Consider the following 22,033-nt stretch of genomic DNA (forward strand, 5'->3'; position numbering starts at 1 on the left):
AAACAGTCTTCAGTCCCAATGCCACTGTATCATGAACTCTTTTAACAAGCTTATTTAAAAGCTTGATGTCATATCTTATTGAGGCATTTCTAGTTATTGCAAGTAACGGGAGCTATACATGAAAGAGAATAACTTGTTATTCTGACAATAATATGGTGCAAAAGCAGCATCTGCATGGCTAAGATAGAAACTTGATTTCCATCATAAGCTCAACTTCCTCCTCCACAAGAAATTAAAAAAAAAAAAAAAAGTGGGGGGTTATTTCCACTTCAAATCTTGATTGTTTGGTGTGTGGATATCGGACGATGTTTTGTCTAAATCTGAAGAGATTTGAAGAAACCTTTTTTATTTTTTATCTGATGCAGGAGACAGAGAAAAAATAAGTGTCAAATATATTTTGAAAATTCCTCCAACAGCCCCCTCACCTCAAGTTACTTAGAAGAGAAAACAAAATCCAAATCCAACATTTGAAAAGATGGTGTCAGAGTTACAGGCCTTCATTTTTCTTTCTGCCACTTTGGAACTTTTCCAAAATTAAAAACACTAAAGAGCAAGCAAAAAGGACAAGATAAAAAATAAAATAAAAAATCTTGGACATAATATATTTTATTGCTTTTAGTAGCAAAAAGGTGGGAGAGAGGAGGAGATGGGGAAACAAATTCAAATGTTCAAAATACCAAAACTTTGAAAAGGTTTGACTTTTTTTGAAAAATGAAACCTTGTTTTGAACCCTGCAAAATGGAAACAACTTCATTTTTCTTTTTTTAAATTGTTTTTCCATATTTTGAACAACTTTAATGGGTTACAATGGCTGAAACAAATTCCCCCGTAAAAAAAGAAAAGAAATAAACCCCCAGACACCAGGAATATGTGATTACCTTCATGAATATATGAATATTCAGGATTATCATTAAAACATGGGTTGAAAGTTATTCAATACCCACAACTTTGTGGCAAGATTGCCACATTTCTATTGCCATTTATTTAGACCACCTGCAGACAGCAACAACTTCCAAGAATGACAATACTATGTCTTTCCCGAAAAACACTAACTTTTGTCAAAGTAAAATTATTACAGGAAGGTAGCTGTTATGGCTATACTCATGGACAGTTGCAAGTAGAACCATTTTAAAACCTGTTATATCCATATTTCTATTTCTAATTAAAACCTGTCTTGTATTTAATGGTGCACTGTATAGTATACTTCTGAACTGCCATAATTATGTGGGTGAATATGTATATAATGGAAATGGAGCAATCAGAAGGCATGCAGTTTTCCTGAATTTTATAAATAGCAAATTTAAAATAGAGCACCAGATGTGCTAAGGCTTTTGGAGAAAGTGATGTTAATAAAAAACAGATTTATGATTTGCAAAGTCTTTGTACTTAATTACATTGACATTGGTTCATTGCAAATGATGCTTTAAATATTTTAATATATATGTTAAATTTAATGTTCATAATTTAACCCAGTCTCTTCAGAAGCATTTTAAACCATCTAATAAAGATGAAAAAGAATAACATGAGATGAAGAAAAAGTCATGTTGCCATATCTGCATTCAAAAATCACATTTTTGAGTTATGGTGATGAATGCCGACTGGACATTACTATTCAAGTATTATAAATAGCATAATCTCTCAATGTCTAAAACACAAAGATTTATACTTTCTGGGGCAAGCTAACAGTTTTGGAATAGCAACTTCCAAAAGTAGTGCAGTGGTGTGTGTGTTAAAAATGGTTGGAATTTCGGCATCACCTTGAAGATGTAGTTTCCAGTTTTATGTAATCTGGTTGGGAAATCCTCTTCAAGGGTGCTTCGGTAAATTCCAGTTGGTCTCAGCTGGCCAGCCTATGGTGCTTCCTCTCTCCTAGATGGAATGCTGTCATAGGTTGGTCTATGGGACCAGCAAAGCCCTTTATTAGCTGAGTAGACATTAACTCTAGACATCATTAAAAGAGAGGTCTTCAAAATATGTCTTCATCCAAGCAGATACTCAAAGCACTGCAGTATTTTTCAGTTTCACGTGTATTCAACTTTATGATTTATTTTATTTTTAGATAAATTAAATATGTTTTCCTGCCTGTTTAAGGTATTTTACTCCATTCACAAAGTCACTTTGTTCATCCAGAGTTTAGCTTTCACCTGCACAAATTCCCAGTTGTTATGCTTGAATGCTCACATTACAAAGCCTGCAGAGAAGTCCTGTGAGATTATACAGCAGTGCTGATATGCAGTAATGCACAGCAGGGCTCGGAATCAGTAATCTCCCATCTGGGTTCAGTTGGAAGGAGAAAGCACTTCCCTCACACTTGGTTTGGTGAGCCAACCATTAGACAAAAGTGGGCATTTGCAATACTCTCAATTATGCATATGCTTAAATGCACTGCAGAATTATGGCCAAAATACTTGGTCTTTGCAGATTAGGTGCACAACACAAATAATACTTAGTTTATATTATGTAATATTAAAAGTAAAAGTCTAACACCATAAAAGTATAAGAACACATAGCATATATAATAGAATAGCACTCAAAGTTTAGTAAAATTGATTTGCCTCCCCTATATGGTGCTATACATGAACACATTCCAAATAAAATAGGAATTATGATTTGGAAAGGCTCACCTTATGCAAATGTTAATTAGTACATGATTAGGTTGATCTTTAGGATTTCATAATGAAAGCAATACATTTCTTTATTAGAATTAACACATCTTTAAAAGGAGATTCAACTGGAATGACAGAATATAATCAAATAGCATGTTCAGTTTACTAAAGACAATAGATAATAGCCCAAATATGTCTGATTTCAAACCTGCCACAGGAGATGCAACAATGAACATGTATGAAAATATTATGCAGTGTGAATAGCATAGCAAAGTAACGGTGAAACACAAATGAACGATCATTCAAAAAGGTAACATCTAGTTTGGGGATAGTGAAAAGTAAATTGTCAAATGTTAATTGCACCAAAATTTGAAAGCAATCTAATTTACACACGAGTATGAGTCCAGTGAGTAAATAAAATTAATTTGTTAGCCTATGTCAACCAATACTATTTGCATTTCTAGAAAAGCTTTCTGAGGCACAGTGCTGCTGTTGCTTTTTAATACCCAGTCAACATAGTCACTATAAGTGCAATTTTTATAAGTGCCTGAATGACTTAGTAACACAAGTTCCACTAACTTTAAATGGTACTTGTGCTTCAAGTCACTTACGCACTTTGGAAATTCTTCCTCAGTGACATCAATATATGAAATGGTTTTAACATTTTGGATAACTGTTCCTTCCAAAGAGCCCCAAACCATTTTGTTAGGTTGCTCCCATATTGGCCCCCACTGAGATACCTGATAGCTGCTACCATGTAAAATAATGTAGCTTATGTTGCACATTGCTCACAGATGTCTAAAAATATTAAAAGAGTGACAGATCACAGAATAAAGCACTCTTGCTTGAATTAACTGAATAGTGATACTTGGAATCAAGATGAAAATCAAATCTAATGTTTGGTATGAGAATTCACATACTGGTTTCAAAATGGCTCAAAGGTTTTTTTTTATTTCATTTTTGTCTTCCTTCTCTTCCCATCCCCAAATAGAAAAAAACTGAATTTAGAAAAAAAATATGGTCTATAAGGCAGATCTGTCTATCACTACTGTGAACAGTGCTGATGGAACAATCCTCTCTCAGGTTTCTTTTAGCCCAACCTCAACAGTGTCTGTATTTGCTAAATTACTCTTATAGGATCATGAGAAAAAATATTTTTTCTAAGAAAGAAGCTTGAGTCAACAGTCAATCATGCAGAAATTAATTTTCTGATTGTTAAACTTTCCCTAAGTTTTATAAAATCTTTCCAAGCTTAATTTGGGCTAGGATGTTTTACAGTCCTGCTTAACCCCAACCTGAAAAGTTAATTAATTCCCTTAAGAGCTAATTTGTAGAGCCCTAAGTAGTTTTTAGAATAGCCACTTACTCTGATTGAATTTTCTAAGTGTTTCAATACAAACCCACTTTTATTGGAAACCGATATTGCAGAAAATGATGTGTTTATTTTACTGAAGTCAGTTGGATTCTATATGTCCTGATGGAAGAGTTTAAGAGATGTAAAAAGAGCTAATTAAGTAGGGCATATACAAACAAATATGATTGCTTAATTAGAAGTATCCCTTAACTTGGTGCTATAGATAACCCAATGTTTAATTTAATGGCTTTGTTATTAATCATGTCTTAAAGTAAATAGTTTGAAGCTGTTACTGCTTTGTAAAGTTCATTACAAACTGTCCCTCTAGGAATCAACTTTATTTCATTAAAACTCCTGCCTGCTGTTAATTGATCTTAGGAAAACATGAACAAATTAATTGTGTTTTAAGAGGCATTCGTGTAAATGTATATGCTTATGTTTGATTGCTGGGAATTAATAATGCTAAAGATCATTCTTTCCTGCTGCAATACATAGTATACAATAGTTGGTATTGTTGACCTGCTGTAATCAATAAAACTTGGGTAATATGTCTTGTGTTACAAAGGTTAAAAAAATTAAAAGATTGTTTGCAAGCTATAGCATTTATCATGCCAGCTGGGACACTGTATGAATTTGGGTCATGGACAATTAATTTGTAAATTTTAATGACTTCTCTTGTGCGAAACAAATGTTCTTTATCAGGGATGATTGATGTATATTAATTGAGCTGATTTAAAAATACAGAATAGTGCATCACATTTTACATTTTAAATGGAATCAAAATGACAAGTAAATACAGTATATTTAGGTTTGGAAGGGTTAGGTTTTTAACTGGTAAATGTCAGTAAATGTTCGTTTCACCACGCACATAAATCAACAATACAATATTTCCATCATTAATAACCTAAATTTACAGATAGGCAAAGAAAGAAAAATGCTGTTTGAAAACTTAGAGTGTAATTTAAAGGATATTTACCTTGTATATTTTGACATGTGATGTTAATAATTTGTGTTTTAATGGTTGTAAAGTTTTAACTTCAAATTCTGCCAAACCTAAGTATATTCTTTCTATATTAGAAATGATACATTCTCCATTTTACACATAAAGGGGCACTTTTTAAGGCAAAAGAAAATACTTAAGATTTTCTTTAAAAATGCAGCTGTGTCTATAACTAAATGTGTTAATGAAGGAACCTGCTAAAGGAAAACATTTTAGTACAGGAATATAAAAGGAAACCAAGGTGTAATTGTACAAGTCAAGTCAGCCTATAACATAATATGATGCACCTATTGCTTAACTTGACTTCACTCTGTGCAGGCCAATAAAGGCCTCTGTTCAATGTGCATCTGTGGTAAAAAAAACAGAACAAAATATAGGGTTTCAAGAAGAATGAAATGTAGAATGATATGGAAAAATATTACAGTGTCATTACAAACATTAGTGGTTCACCCTCATTTGTAATGTGTTTAGTACAGATAACCCCATCTCTAAAAGGATATCACAGAATTAGAGTTCAGTTCAGAGACACGAAAGAAAAATGATTAGGGACACAGAAGAGCTTTCAAATGTAGAGAAAGAAAAGGTTGAGATTGTTTATCTTAAAGAGGAGATGAACAAGAAAGGACACGAGAACACTGCAAATAATGAATGGTTCAGAAGGTAGATTTTAGCTTCCATTGTCCCTGTCTCATATAACCAAGGAGACATGAAATGAAAGGCAGCAAATTCAAAACAGATAAAAAGAAATATATTTCCACTATTACAGCACATAAATTGATGGCGGAACTCATTGCCACATGATGTAATCAAAGCTAAGAATTCATCAAGTTTTAAAGGAACTGGGTTTTGTACAGATTACACAAATATCCAGAGTTACAACAATTACTTTGGGATACATTTTAAAAGGGAGTTTTAAAATGTATATAAACCTTTAGTGCTTCTGAGGTAATGCCAATCTCTAATTATTAGGGGTTTAGCGAAGCATTCATGGAGGCAAGATTTTCCCACATTGGTTTGCTGTGGGGTTTCTTGAACCTTCTTCTAAAACACCTGATGCTGACCACAATGCAGTAGTCCATCAAGTGCAGTATCCTAATCCAGTACGGCAATTTCTATGTTCCCAATTCCATTCAGGAAAGCAAGTCATATATGTGATATGGGCTAAACTCTGAGTTTTATGGATGAAAATTACACTGGAGGTGGCCTCTTGCACAATGTAATGTTTCATTCATGTTTCCTGAAATAGTAACTATAAATCACTGTTTTAGATGCTGATCTTGCAAACACTTGCACATGACTTCGTATGCGGAAGGGAACTTTCCTGGAACTTTGTGAATTGCTGTTCTGCCCTGAAGCGCAAGGACACCCGGATGCGAGCAGCCCTGACTGTCCAGAAGCGAGTGGCCATAGCCCTCTGGAAGCTTGCAATGCCAGACAGCTACTGGTCAGTCGCGAATCACTTTGGCGTCGGCAAATCTACCGTGGGGGTTGCTGTGATGCAAGTAGCCAACGCAATCATTGAGCTACTGCTGTCAAAGGTAGTGACCCTTGGAAATGTCCAGGTCATCATAGATGGCTTCGCCGTGATGGGATTCCCAAACTGCGGTGGGGCTATAGATAGAACTTACATCCCTATCCTGGGACCGGACCACCAGGCCAGCCAGTACATTAACCGAAAGGGCTACTTTTCAATGGTGCTGCAAGCACTGGTGGACCATAGGGGACGTTTTACGAACATCAATGTAGGATGGCCGGGCAAGGTTCATGATGCTCGTGTTTTCAGGAACTCTGGTCTGTTTAGACAGCTGCAGGAAGGTATTTACTTCGCGGACCAGAAAATAACTGTTGAGGATGTGGAGATGCCTATAGTCATCCTCAGGGACCCAGCCTACTCACTAATGCCGTGGCTCATGAAGCCCTATACAGGCACCCTGGACACTGAAAAGGAACTCTTCAACTACCGTCTGAGCAAGTGCAGAATGGTGGTGGAGTGTGCTTTTGGATGTCTCAAGGGGAGATGGAGAAGCTTACTGACTCACTCTGATCTCAGCGAAACCAATATCCCCGTTGTTATTGCAGCTTGCTGTGTGCTCCACAATCTCTGTGAGAGCAAGGGGGAGACCTTTATGGCGGGGCGAGAGGTTGAGGTGAATAGCCTGGCTGCTGATTACGCCCAGCCAGACAGCCGTGCGATTAGAAGAGCCCAGCGGGACGCGCTGTGCATCCGGGAGGCTTTGAAAGCTAGGTTCCTCAGTGAGCAGGGTAACCTGTGACTATTAAGTTTGTTTAAAGAGAAGCTGAACCTGCCCCCATTTCTTTACCCACTTACTGTTGACTATCCTCTCCAGCTACATACCCCGTTCACCCCGTCCCCTCCCCTTCTGACACACGTTTAAAAATAAAATAAATGGAACTTTGTTAATGAATACCGTTTTCTTTATTATGGATTTTGCGGTAAAGTGTTGAAACTGGGATGGAGACTGTGGTGGGGAGCGGATGTAGTGATGGAAAGAATGCTTCTAAACTCGAGGAATGACAGGCTCCTGCTCCTAGAGTGGTCCGCAGTGGTGGACTGGTTGTTTCAATGGAGCCTGCCACCCCTCCTTTTCGGGACTCTGTGTGTGGGGGCTATGTGACTTTGTGGCGGGGGAGGACGGTTACAGATCCCCTGCTGCGTGGCTCTGTGATCCAGGATAAGGACCGCCCTCCCCCGCCACAAACTCACATGCCCCCCACCCCCCACAGAACATGAAAACCACCTCCAAGACTGACCAGGGTGCCTAGTGACTGCAATGTGTGTGTGACCTTCTGCTGAACCTGCCCCCGTGTCTGTACCCTGGTAAAGATGACTGTCCTCTCCAATTACCAACCCTCTTCCCTTCCTTCAAACACACTCTCCCCTAAAAGAACATGATCGAAACAGTAATTAACAGAAACGTATCTTTTATTAGCAACTACACAGTTAGGGGATGAAACTGGGACGGGGGCTTGGGTGAGGCTGGAAGGAAAGGGCTTATCAAATTTTTGGGAATGAGAGCCTTCTGGTACTTGAGCGGTCTGCAGGGGTGGAGTGACAGTTTTCACGGCCCCTGCCGCCCCTCCTTCTTGGGACTTTGGGTGAGGGGGGTATGGGAGTTTGTAGCGGGGGAGGGCGGTTAGACATAGACTGCAGCGGGGCTCTGTCCTCCTGCCTCCGGTCCTGCAGAACATCCACAAGGCGCCGGAGCGTGTCTGTTTGCTCCCTCATTAGTCCAAGCAGCGTTTGAGTCGCCTGCTGGTCTTCCTGCCGCCACCTCTCCTCCAGTTCGCTGTGTGATCGCTGGGATTGCAACATGTTCTCCCTCCACTGGGTCTGCTGGGCTGCATCGGCTCGGGAGCAGCCCATAAGTTCTGAGAACATGTCGTCCTGTGTCCTTTTCTTTCTCTGCCTAATCTGCGCCAGCCTCTGCGAGGGGGATGCCAGGGTAGGTCGGGAGACAGTCACAGCTGTGGGATGGGAAAAAGGGAGTGAATTCCTCACAAAGATAATTTTTTGTGAACAATGAACATAGTCTTTCTCTGTGAACAAGACCATGCACAGCACCTATCACATGTACACTCAGGACAAGGTCGAATTTTCGGCCTTCGCATTCAGTGTCTGGGGTCTTGCAGTGGAGATCAGACAAGCGGGGCAGAACAGCAGAATTTGGGTAGCAGGCTGACATGGTAAGTCATAGACTTTTGGCTGCTTAAAACTTAAATTATAGCAGTGCCCTCCTTTCACGTTCTAAGCAATACTCCTATCATTGGCCAGTTCCTGCTACCGGCAATCCGGCAAGCATGAACTCTGCCCCTGTCCCACCCCCTCACGGCTGTCCCCGGGAAATATCCCTGTATGCTGCCCCTCTCCCGCCTCCACCACGTGGTTGTAAACCTTTGGTCTTCTGGTACGCTTGTCGCAGCTCCTTGATTTTCACGCGGCACTGCGTTGCATCCCGGCTGTATCCTCTCTTTGTCATGGCTTTTGAGATCTTCTCGTAGATCTTTGCATTCCGTCTTTTCGATCGCAGCTCCGAAAGCACGGACTCATCGAACCACACAGCGATCAGATCCAAGACTTCCCGATCAGTCCATGCTGGGGCCCTCTTTCTATTCTGAGATTGCATGGTCACCTCTGCTGGAGAACTCTGCATCGTTGCCAGTGCTGCTGAGCTCGCCACGATGTCCAAACATGAAATGAAATTCAAACTGCCCAGACAGGAAAAGGAATTCAAATTTTCCCGGGGCTTTTCCTGTGTGGCTGGTCAGAGCATCCGAGCTCTGACTGCTGTCCAGAGCATCAACAGAGTGGTGCACTGTGGGATAGCTCCCAGAGCTATTAGCATCGATTTCCATCTACACCTACCCTAATTCAACATGGCCATGTCGAATTTAGCGCTACTCCCCTCATTGGGGAGGAGTACAGAAATCGAATTTAAGAGACCTCTATGTCGAACTAAATCGCTTCATTGTGTGGACGGGTGCAGGGTTAATTCGATTTAACGCTGCTAAATTCGACATAACCTCCTAGTGTAGGCCAGGCCTTAGTGAGGGATACATAGGTACCACTATTTCAATATGAGATAATCTCCCTAGAATCAAATATGTGTACATAGAATCACTAAAAATACAGGATAACAGTGTAGCATGGTGAGGTACATTTGTACCCTTCATTTTTTTTATACAGAAAATGTTTTTCATGCTATATTTTCCCCTGATTTGTGTACCTGTGCCTAGGTGACAAAGTCCTGAAACATCATAGTAAGCTATATGCTCATGGGATACAACTTTATACCACAAATATGGATGTGAGTTAAATCTGTGCATGCACTTTGTGTCACTTTGACTACTCATATGCATAAGATTAACTGTTTATGTTGGCATAGCAATGGTGCCATTGTTGTTGATTACTATTAAGATACAATAATAGTGTGTTATGCAAGCAGAAGGGAGAAATTATATTGTGTTATACTGTACATTAAGGAATGGCTCCTATTCAAAAATATTTTAACCAAAGATGTGTCAGTTAATTTTTGTACAGTACTGTACTTTGTAATTCTGTACATAAGTGCAAAATATTATTTTGTTATTAGAAAAATAGGAACTGGTTTATAATGCTAGCAGAAAAAAACACAGTAGAACCTTGGTGATAATGTCCCTTTACAAATCACACAAACAAAATCTGACAGAATCTTGCCCCTTGTCAGTTAAACTTAGCAGAGAGCTTTAATCAGAGCTCATAATATGAAGACTTCAATATTTCTAAAATACATCACAGAACGATTATGAAGTATTATCCCAAATAATCAAAGTTAAATCATAATTGAAAAAAAGACTGAACAAACTACTCTTTGTCATGCACAGTCCTTGATATTTTAACTACTGTGTTGTTCAGTTAGGACCAAATGTTTATCTTAGTCCCCGAGGGTCGCTGGGGCAGATTCTGAGAAGCCATATGTGGGGGGAAAGGAAGGAAGTTAATCTGATCTCCTTTAACTTGTGTATGTGGACTCTAGCTAGCAGGTTGGCTGAAGGGTTTTGGAATTGTCCAGCAACTTTATTCCCAGAAGAATCCAAAGCATACTAAAGCCATTGGGAAAACTCTTCAGACTTCAGTGGGTTTTAAATGAGACTCCAAGAGCCCAATCCTAAAGTCTCTCTCATCCTACACAATTCCAGTCAAACTCTACCGCCTTGCCTTCTTTTCTCTATCTCCCTTCCTCTACTTATTCTACTCCCCCAGGCTCTCAAGGGAAAGGGGAGAGAGACACTTTGAAATTTTTAACCCCGGTCATGGATTTCATGGATCCCCAAAAAGCCAGTGCAGCAAAACATCCCTTTCAGTTTGAGATAGATGTAAATTAACAAATCACCTTACCCCAACCCCTGTTACAACTTATATAGGTGATAATATGGTAATAACATTAGAAATTGTAAATATTCCCTACTGTGTTGATGATGATGAATTGAATGAGATGTTGACTAATTAACATATGCAAATTTCAAATGATGAGAGCTACAAGTAGCTGCTGTTTTATGTCCATGTTAATCATCATATTTCAGGATGCTTTGTAAATAATATTACCTAATCCTGGCAGTGACTACATGTTTCTTACAGATTTGTGATACTGGGTTACATTCTGATTAATTACTATGACCCTAACCTAGAAAAGACTAAGAGAACAGAGAGGTTCAAATTTAACAGCATCTGTTGCTGAAGAGAGAAAAAGGACTCCAACAGAAATTGTACCTAATTCTGTTTTAGAACGATTCATCACCAGGTGGTGGCCAAGCAGATTGACTATAATTTTACCTTTAGGAAATCTTAATAAAATCTTTGAAGCAAAGAAAGTGGGGTTTCTATTAGTGAAAGATTATTCCATGCTGCTTAATAAGTAGCTGTAACCATATTTTTCTAATGTGTTTTACCCACCAATACTATTATTATAGATTACAACCAGAGAAGGCAGAGCATCTTTCATTCTTGAAAGTTGCATGCTGTGTTGTTGTAGCTGTATTGGTCACAGAATGATGTGGGTGAGGTAGTATCTTTTATTGGACCAACTTCTGTTGGTGAGAGAGACACACTTCAAAGAGAAGTTGGTCCAATAAAAGATATTACCTCATCTACCTTGTCATTCTTAGAAGTTTACTTTCTTGGATTTAAGTATCTACACATGCACATCATCCTCCAAACAACGATACTGCTTCTAGGTGCCGGCTGAGGAAAGCATTTAAGCATGTGTTAAAATCCATTTAATTTTAGGACAGGACTTAAGCATGTTTAACTTTAAACATGCCCTTTAATCCCATTGATTTCAACAGTAACAGCATTTCTACAAGTCTAGTTGAAATTTCCAGAAATTTCCATTTACAATGATTTTCTTTTGACCAGCTCCATTATTTATGTTTAACAAACCAAGGGTATCTGCACATTTTAGTTCCCTTATAGTGCTCAGGATTTCTGTTGTTATCCTAGTTGCCCTCTGGGAAGGAAACCTTCAGCCCAATATGAAACATTTCCTTCTTCCTGGTGTGTTACTGTGAGTCATGGTACTGTCTTTGGCAAGTGATCCCTTTAAAGTCTCTCTCCCTATCAGCCTCTCAAGTCAGTCAATCAAGGAAACAACCCACTGCTGGGATGCCAGGTAGGCACTGTAGATATTATTGTAGCAAGCAGGAATTGGGTGGTATCCCATTTAAATTGTTGGGACCCCTCAAGTGTTGAAGCCATCAGAAACTGCCACAGCAGCAGAGGACATAGGTAGCTAAGCTCTCTATGTTTGTACATAATTAATAAACACAGTTATTTTGAATACAACTGTGCCTGTGTAGCTTACCCATCTTAATGTTATACAGAAAGCAAAGACAACAGTTGCAATGAAGCTGGGGTCCTAACATACAGTGGAATAGACAGCAACTGCAGAAGCCAAAGAAAAGCAAAATTAAAACTTCGCCTGCAGCCACTGGGACTGTGAGTAACCTGCTCATATAGAAAGAGTTTAAAATGTCTGTCTGGAAAAAATGGACTTATTTGATAGCTCAGTAGAGGACTGGGCCCTCTATATTGAGAGACTGTAATAGCTAATGAGATCAGTGATAAGGAAAAGGTGGCAGTTTTACTGAGTGTATTGAGGGCTAAATCTACAATTTGCTTTACAACCTACCAGCTTCTGCTAAACCAGCAGACAAAATATTTCCTGAGTTTGTGGAAATTCTAAAATCATCATTCCTGAAACTATCAGTGATTGCACTGCATTCCACTTTTACAGATGGAATGGAAAAGAAAAATTGAAACAATTCCTTCACATTATAACTGGATTAAAGAAATTAATGGGACATAATCAGTTTGGATATTATGCAAAATGAAGCTACCCACAACCAGCTAATCAACTGAAGTACATTTGACCTTAAATATGCGCAAGAAAATGCTGCTTCAATAGGGACTGCTAACTAAAGATGTCAGAGAGTAGCAATCTGTGCACCAAATGAATTGGGGGTTAAGCAGAAAGTACACCATGCAGAACACTCAAAGACTGTGTGCTTTCATTGTGGGAAATAGTTTCAAAACACAAATTATTGTTGGCAAATGAGTGATCTACTGAGAGCCAGTAGCCCACTAGTCATCACAATCGCTGAAATATATGTATAAATAATATTTAAGGAGTTGTGTGTCTGTACTGAAAATTCTGTTCTTATGACAGGCAGGCAAAGATGAAGTCTTGACCTAAATATATTTAAAAGTTACTGAGGCTTTTGTCAATATGATACAGGAGGTGACATGGTCTCTGATAGGTTCCTTTCACGCAAGAGGTAACAGACGCTTCTCTCTCTCTGCTCCTGAGTGTACTGGGCATTGTATGTCTCCCAGAGGATGCCTGTTTACATACTGACCCAAATGCTAATCAAGAGATTGTAAAATCTTCAAGAGAGGAAATTCACAGGAAGAAAAACAGCAGGAGGGGATTCTGTTTATGAATAATGACAATGTGTAGAAAGCAACATTAATACATTTTATGTATTGCACCCCCAGTATCATTCCCTAGTGCCCAATTCCCACGAAAAGCAAGTTAGTGGAGCAAAGTCACAAACTCAGCCCTAAGAAAGGGAAAGAGAGTGGGTGATCTTGTTAGTGCAGTGCCTGGTATACTTCTCTCTCAAGGTGTGGAGGAGCGTCAGCTGTTTTAAATCCAGCAGGTCACAGACCTCATGAGAAATCTGTGCTACAGAAGATGCTTTTCTGTCACCTAATACAGAGAAATATATAGTTTAGCTTAGCTGAGGTATTGAGCTCAGTAGTATTAACGCAGCAATAGGATCCATTACTAGAAAGTACCAGCACTGCTCGCAAAGAGCAATGCTATCAAGTTTCTTCCCAATGTAGGGGAGGAAGAGGCACCATATACACTTTCAAAGTGACTAATGTATTTTGTATTGTTTTCTAAAATGGAGTGAAAAAGCTCAACATCTTGGGTGCATTTGAAAGATAGATGTTTGCCTGTGAATTACACCTCTACCCCAATATAACGCTGTCCTTGGGAGCCAAAAAAATCTTACCACGTTATAGGTGAAACCACGTTATATCAAACTTGCTTTGATCTGCCAGAGCGCGCAGCCCCGCCCTCTCCCCCTCCCCCGGAGTGCTGCTGTACCATGTCATATCTGAATTTGTGTTATATCGGGTCGTGTTATAGCGGGGTAGAGGTGTACTTTGTGTTCTCATAGTAGTTTAGAAACAAACTCTTCATGCAGCTATAACTCCTCCTTCTCTCTTTGTTTGCTACGTTTATGAAGTAATATCTTCTACAGCTAACTGAAATAAACATCAGCTTACTGACATCAAGGATATTTCATTCAACTGTCTGGAGTTTCAGAAGATGAGAGCATGCTACACTTTCCATAATTTCTATAAAAATATTATGCCCATGATTGCCACCTGCTGTATTCTATGTAGAGCTGTTAATAGTCAAGCATAAATAACAGGTTTTAAATCATTTCATTTTGATTCTCTGGAATAAGAGTAAAATAATTGGCAAGAGCCACTATGGTTTATCTTTTTCCCCCTACAGAGTGCAACAAATTGCAATGGATTTACATACCCAATAATTAGCCCATTCTGGTCACAGAAAAGTAATCTTACATGGTTGCATCTATAATTCCATTGAAAGATTACAAGTAATTTCTATGGACTGCTTTATGGATGATTTTATTGTTTTAACATTCTATTCAATCCTAAGCTATTGGACCCCTGCGGAGTTATCTGTAGATCAGTTTTTGAATAAATATGAAAAAAAAATTGCTTCAGAAAATGAAGGGAAACTACACAGAGTAGAAGAAAATTGTGTCTTTGCTATGGGCTAATGGATGCTAGTCCTTGTGTATATGAGTGAGCTGACAAGGGCAAAGGGAGCTTCTCTTGCCACGTGCACAGACAATTGTAGCATCAACACATCTCGCTACATGTTCCTTCAAAGAGGCTTAGAGCAGACTGACCACATGTAGACAGACAAGTTTACCCTTCCCCACAATGAGAACTAAGAAACTCAGTAGGTAGTATTTTGAAAAGCAGCTAAGTGACTTAGGAAACAAGTCACACCACATTGACTTTCAAGGTGACTTCTAAGTCATGCAGGCACTTTAGAAAGCTCCACTCAATCTTTCCCTGAACTCTTATGTGTTGTATGGATCCAAACTACTCCCTTGTGACCAAGCTTTTGCCCGGTGGGCCAAGATGACCTGACCACCTCAGAAACAATAGGGCTGAGGAGAAAAAGATAGCCAGAGAGAATGTAAGTTTGTCTAAAAGGGTGTGTCATCTACACTCAAAGTCTTCAGTCCCATTTCCCCCATAAGTTCTCTCACCTCTCAGGCAAGCCCCAAGTTTGCTATGGAGGCAGCCCCACACTCCCAAAACACAGTATCCTTTCCCTAAGGTGATTACCTCACCTCCTGCCGGCTGGCACTGGCTTATATTGACCCAGACCTCTCCCACTCTCAGCAGACTCTGAGAGAATTGGTTAATTGAAGTCAGATGTTTGGAGGTTTCTCTTTTTTTATTCCCCTCCTCCATGTGACAGTTAACTCTGTCACTCCCTATCTGGGCTAGGCCAGAGTCAAGCCCTAAATAATGTATTAAATAATACAAACTATTTGTTTTCATGGAATAAAACAGTGATCATATTCCTTTATACAGATTAACTGGGCTAAATTCTGTCACGGTGTTTCACCCCATCAGGCACAAGTAACCATGAATGAGGTCACATTTTCTCCCTCAGCCCTACCTCCCCCAAAACCTTGCAGAAAGGTCAGTCTTCAGCTTTCTATAACAGAAGCCACAAGGGCAGGATCTTGGAATCAAGTGAAATGTTATCTGTTCTCCTTGCTGTTTCATGGATTTTTCTATGGAGTAAGTTTTTAAATGATTTTCATATAGAAAGCATATTGATAAGCTGGTGCAATGTTGGTGGAGTAGCCATTGGGCCAACAGGGCCCCAGCCAAATGGGGGGCCTGGGAAAAATGGGCGCCACTGTGCCCCAACCCCATTCCGCCCAGCACTCCTGCCGGGGGAGTGGGGCTGAGGTGCGGGGGCTTGCCTCGCTCCGCTTCACCTGCCTAGCACTCCTGCCAGGGAACGGGGCTGAGGTGTGGGGACTTGCCTCGCTCCGCCCTCCTGGTGCTCCTGCCAGAGAGCAGGAGAAGCCTGCAGGAGCGCCGGGCTGGCATGGCAAGGCCCCTGCGCCCCAACCCCATTTCCCCAGCAGGACTGCAGGCAGAAGGAGTGAGGATGGGTCCTCACTTGCTCTGGCCCAGGGCCCCACAATCTGCCTCTGTGTTTAGCCTGTAAGAATTTAAAGGCAAACAAAGGGAAAAGATAGTTGAGTTACACTGACTGCATTGGGAAGGTAAGAGAATACATTACAGTGGCAAAGATGAAGTCTAAATATATTTAAAAGTTACTGAGGCTTTTGTCAATCTGACACAGGCAATCTAGAAAAGATTCATGGTTTAGAGAAACAGAGTTAATCCAGCTTTGAGGTTTATTAGTTTTTAAAAATACTGTAGCATCCATGCTTTCAATTTTTGTCCAAGAGCTCTATGCATGGAGAGTCTAATTTTAAATTAAATTTCCAATCCCCATCTGTAGTAAGCACCTGCAAATGCAATTTGATTGTCCAGCCAGACTTACTACTGAGTCATGTGAGAAAACCAAATCTGTACAAGTCTCTGGCAGTCAAGGGCTTTCCAGCACAAAAGCCAATGTCTACTTTCTGCTGAAAAGTGCACTACAAAGGAAATAAATGTCATTATATTTCTAAAATAATCTGTCATTATTTTTCTAAAATAATCTGTTTCCAGGGAAATATTTTGAATTAAATATAACTCAAAGAGGACCTAGGAAGTTATTTGGTTATCAAATATTAGTAAAAGAAATTATATTAATTGATCATTTTTAAAAAAAAGCCAAACATAGTGTTTTGATTCTGCTTATTTGAGTTATTAATTTTTAATTATTAAATATTATTGGAGTAGTCAGAGATCACACATCAATATCTTATTTATTAGTCATAGTATGTCTTCTATTTTTTAAGCAGAACACTCCTATGATTTCAAATAATTTTTCAATTATTTTCCAATAATTTTTCATATGGTATGCACAACTGAACCACTCATTTTAGGGGTGGCAGGGCCACCCTCTGTCAGGAATAAGGGGTCACTGGGCCAAATTTCAGTGTATGGCTCTGTGGTGCAGTGTGCCAGGTTGCAACATCACTTACAAATGGGGGGCCCATAGCAAAATGCCCCCTCTGCCCTATCCCTTCCCTTGGCAGCCCCATCCCTGCTTACGGTATGCACCATCTGTAATGTTTTACCGCTGCAGGCTACATTGCTTTGAAGCTAAACATGGATGCCACAAGGTGAACACAGATGCCAAAGATACTTAAAGTCCTGGCACTATTTCTGAAATAACCTAAGTATTTGAATTCTTGTATGTTGTATATTTCCCTCTACTTTTAATCATAATTGAAGTGGTACCTATGTAGGTGAACAGTCCTAGCATTCACAATTTTAGGACTGAGTAATTTGTTTTCTACAATCTGCAGACACTGCTACATGAATAGGAAAACTAACAAGAGAGTTATAATTCCCGCTGGTTGCTTGGGAAAGTAGAATAAAACTGATTTCTCAATTAGTCTTTAAGTTCAAATTTGTATTACATCTAGTGGTTTCTTCTGATATTGAATGAGTCTTCCCCTCTCCCCCCAACCCAAACAATTAGTACTAATAATGCTACTGCCAATAGAAAAAGGTAAGATATGCGGCAGAATACAAATCTGTTAGTCCCTTTTAATAAAATTGTATAGACCCTTTATGCTTAAGATTTTTTTTTTTAAATCTAGTCATTTGCTTACTGAAGAGAATGCTGAACCTTCACATTTACAGGTTTCAGAGTAGCAGCCATGTTAGTCTGTATCCGTAAAAAGAACAGGAGTACTTGTAGCACCTTAGAGACTAACAAATTTATTAGAGCATAAGCTTTCGATCCGAAGAAGTGGGCTGTAGTCCACGAAAGCTTATGCTCTAATAAATTTGTTAGTCTCTAAGGTGCCACAAGTACTCCTGTTCTTTTAACATTTACAGAGCACCTATATATCTGCCTATCTATCATACTTATATGGCTCTCATTATAATTGCATGAGTGACTCACAATTTTTTATGTATTTATCATTACAACACCCCTGGTGAGGCAGGGAAGTGTTACCATTCCCATTTTACAGATGGCCACTTGAGGTGCAGAGAGACTACGTGATTTTTCCAAGGCGACGCAGGAAGTTTGTGGTAAAGCTGGGAACTGAACCCAGGCTAGTGTCGTAACCACTGTTCCATCCTTCCTCTCATAAAAAGATCCAACTAAGCACTTGGAATATTTCAGAAATCCTCATAAGTTGTATTGGAACCTACAAACTAACCCTGTACGTCCAACCTCTTTGCCTAGGCAATATCAGCAGAAGTATTTATATATTAATGAGAAAAAAAGAGAATTACAATGCAAAAGGAAGTGGGAAACTACCTCTTAGTTTTGCCCTTGTTCTGCCTAGATAGCGAGCTGCTTTTACTGAGAAATTATGCTGGATTCAAAATAGCTTATTTATTTAAAAAAAGGAGGTTAGCATTGTATTCCCTGCTGTTGAAACATCCAGCCTAATTACACAACCGATAAGGGAATGCACCTTCTTTATTCAAAGGCACAGAGAGTTGATATGAAAGCACATTGCTACAATGCTTACTTATCAATGAGTGGCCAACGTTAATATGGCTATAGTAAGACAAAATGGTCTGTAAAAGGCAGGTATTTCCTCCTTTAAGACATATTGTAGATGGAACTAATGCAGTAAATTCCTAGCAAAGACACATCTCCCCTAATAAATATGGTACAGCACTACGGCTATGACTTACCTCCATGTTTTAACCTCATGGTTCATCCTGAGAAAGTACAAATACATAGACAGGACTATCTTCTTGTCATGTACTCTCAATTATGCACATCACCAATATCTTACCAGAAAACCTCTGCAATGGAAAATATGTTAAGTTGGCACGCAAAGTCTGCTGCCAATTTAGCCACTCTCCGTGAAGGATAAAAAAAAATGTATAAGGTACTGCAGGCCAGCAGTTTGCCAAAATATCAGTTGAAACAGCAGATTTCAAGTAATTAAATCTCAGCTTATGCTATACTCCAGAGATTCATGAAATAGCAAAATGGTATGCATCAGTATGTAGGCAAAGTAAGAAAGACAGATGTTGTAGTGACTTCCTCTCATTGGAAACCGGTCCACTACAGTAATAGTGACATTAAAGTGGCTCTAAAGCTTTACTTTGGACTCCAAAATAACTGAAATGACAGAATAATATTTATGATGGTAATATTATCTGATACATATTTTGCCAGAAGAGGGAATGGGCATCACTTGATGATTACCTGCTCTGTTCAATCCCGCTGAGGCACTTGGCATTGGCCACTATTGGAAGATAGGATGCTGGGCTAGATGGACCTTTGGTCTGACCCAGTATGGCTGTTCTTATGTTACATGTTTCAAAGAGAAACTTAATGTCATAATTCCAGTGATATCAGACATTTGTCACTGGAAACAATTTCATGGAAACCAAATAATATTGATCAAATCACTTTCTTGTACAACCAAATGTTTCCTAAGCATCCCTAAAAGTGGGGCATTGATATTCTGATCCAAAAATTCATATGTTATCTCAAACAGCCAAAGGGAAGTAGCTGCAATAATGAGAGAGTTCAAGCAACATCAGAAATGGGTGGCTCCTCTGTTCCCACTAATGTAAGCAAGAAAAAGCGATGTAAAATTAACACGATTTGAAACTTGTAGTATCTGCAAGAATTGGAGGAGTTGCAGTAAAAATGTGGATTACTTTGGAATGGTTCATATTACATTTTCCAATAATTACTTGGGCAAATTTTTAAACACTGATTTTTGAACTGAATTAAACCTTCATAAAGTACTGTGTAGGAAAAAAAAACCTGAACTGCCACATCTGTCCACAATTTAATGGAATAAAGCAGTTAGTGCTCTTTATTGAGAACTGTTTATAACATCTTGTCAATCACCTCTCTAAATGTTATTGCATTTTAAATGAACTTTCCATGTCTCCTGCTTTTTGTTCTTCCTTCTCTCACCCCCCGCCCCACATTCTCTCTCCCCCGCCCCACCTTACTTCATGGCACATTTCTCTTTGTGTTCTCTGTCTCTTCCCCTATATATAAAACGTTTTCTGTACTTTTATTTTTCTAACTTATCCTATCAGCTACCCTCTCTCTCTCTCTCCCATGTGCTCTCTTAGGTCCACATAACCCCAAATCAACATTTCCATCTCAACTCCACTACACAGAGGACTGTCTGATAAATTCACAACAGTTTCCAAAACTCTGTCTGGGTTTTGAAAGGGGGAAGGAGCATTCTACTATTTTCTGTAGTGCACTCCCACTCTACAGCATCTTCACTGCTGCAAGGAGGGTGTTGGGGTTTTCCTCTGCTCTACCCTTCCATCAGCCTCCTAGCTGCTGTGAGCTGTGTGCGCGTGTGTCTGCATTTCTGCACCTCCCAGCAGCTTTCTGACTGATGCAAGAAGATGCGTGTCTCTGCTAGTCTAATGCCAGTTCTTATTTTAAAATTATCCTCTCCATTTCCTCTACTGCTGCTCAGAACTCCCCGCCCTCCGCCAAGCAGTAACAGAGATGACCTGCAGCTGTTACCCCAAAATCTCTGTGTGGAATAATAAGGAGATGACATATACAACAGGTTTGACTCCTACCAGCATCTATCAACTGGGAGAATTAGAAATCTATGTGCTTCCCACCCGTGTTGCATTGAAATAAAGGATAGAGAGAATATAACATTAAACAGAAAGAAGATTTATTAAGGGATAGATACAACCGGGGAAGACTTAATATGGGGAACACTACAAATACCCACTAATAGATTCCAGCAAGGGGCATAAAGCCCAGACCCTTAAACTGTCCCTTGGTTAAACTATTAAGTGCCTGAAAAATAATTACTGTCTCTCTTCTACTGCAGATGGATGTCACCAACAACTGATGGTCCATCTCAGGATCTCTAGAACATTGGAGGATTTGGCTCTCTACCGCCAAAGCAGGAGATCAACAGATCTGGGCTGATAGCAAAGCCTTTTCTGGGTCCCTTGGTGGAACACAGGTATCAGGTAAGTATCAGAGTCCTTGGCAGAGTGTTAGTAGCTGAAATCTTGATCCGATGGTCTTGATCCAATGCCGCACAAAGAAACTGGATGTGGCTGCCTTAATGGTGGACAGCAGCAGCGTCACCACTGACAGTCCCTTATATGCTCTCTGTGGCGCCAATTCCTGTGGCACACACTGACAGGCACACACTGACAGGCACTGCCCCCAACCGGTTCCAGCCAGTTTTCAGTCCCTCAAGTTCTGATGGAAAACAGAGTTTTGGTGGGAAAATGCCATGAAGAAAGGGTACCAAGATGGAGTTCAAACCCTTCCTATCATATGCATCATCTTGAATTTTTAAACTCCATTTTGAATTGCAGCAACATTCATTACAATACATAACAGAATATAACCATGTACCAAAAACACCTTACACTGCCCTTAAAGTTCTAAACAGCATCAGTTAAAACTGAGAAGACTTGAGTCAGTTTACCTCTACTAAGAGTGATGAAAATTCTGAGCAACAGCAGAGGCACAGAAACTACCTGCTGACTTGGGAAGGTGACATTGCATTTGGGAAGTTTTCTTCACACCATGAAGAGTAGAAATTTAGCTTAAAAAAAAAAACTTGTGAAAATTCAAATTCTGTAGAAGCTGATGGCACTTGCCCTGAAAGATTCCGACTCAGCAAAGCAGATTATAAGGTCTTATTAGCTTTCTCATTTTCCTTTAATAATCTATCACTACTGCTAATACTAGGTTAGCTCCCTTTAAGAACAAAATTGGGAGCATTAGTATTAGTGACATGCTAGTGCTGTGAGAGCCTTTT

Source organism: Malaclemys terrapin, chromosome 8 (genome assembly GCF_027887155.1).
Source record: "Malaclemys terrapin pileata isolate rMalTer1 chromosome 8, rMalTer1.hap1, whole genome shotgun sequence".
Lineage (NCBI taxonomy): Eukaryota > Metazoa > Chordata > Testudines > Emydidae > Malaclemys > Malaclemys terrapin.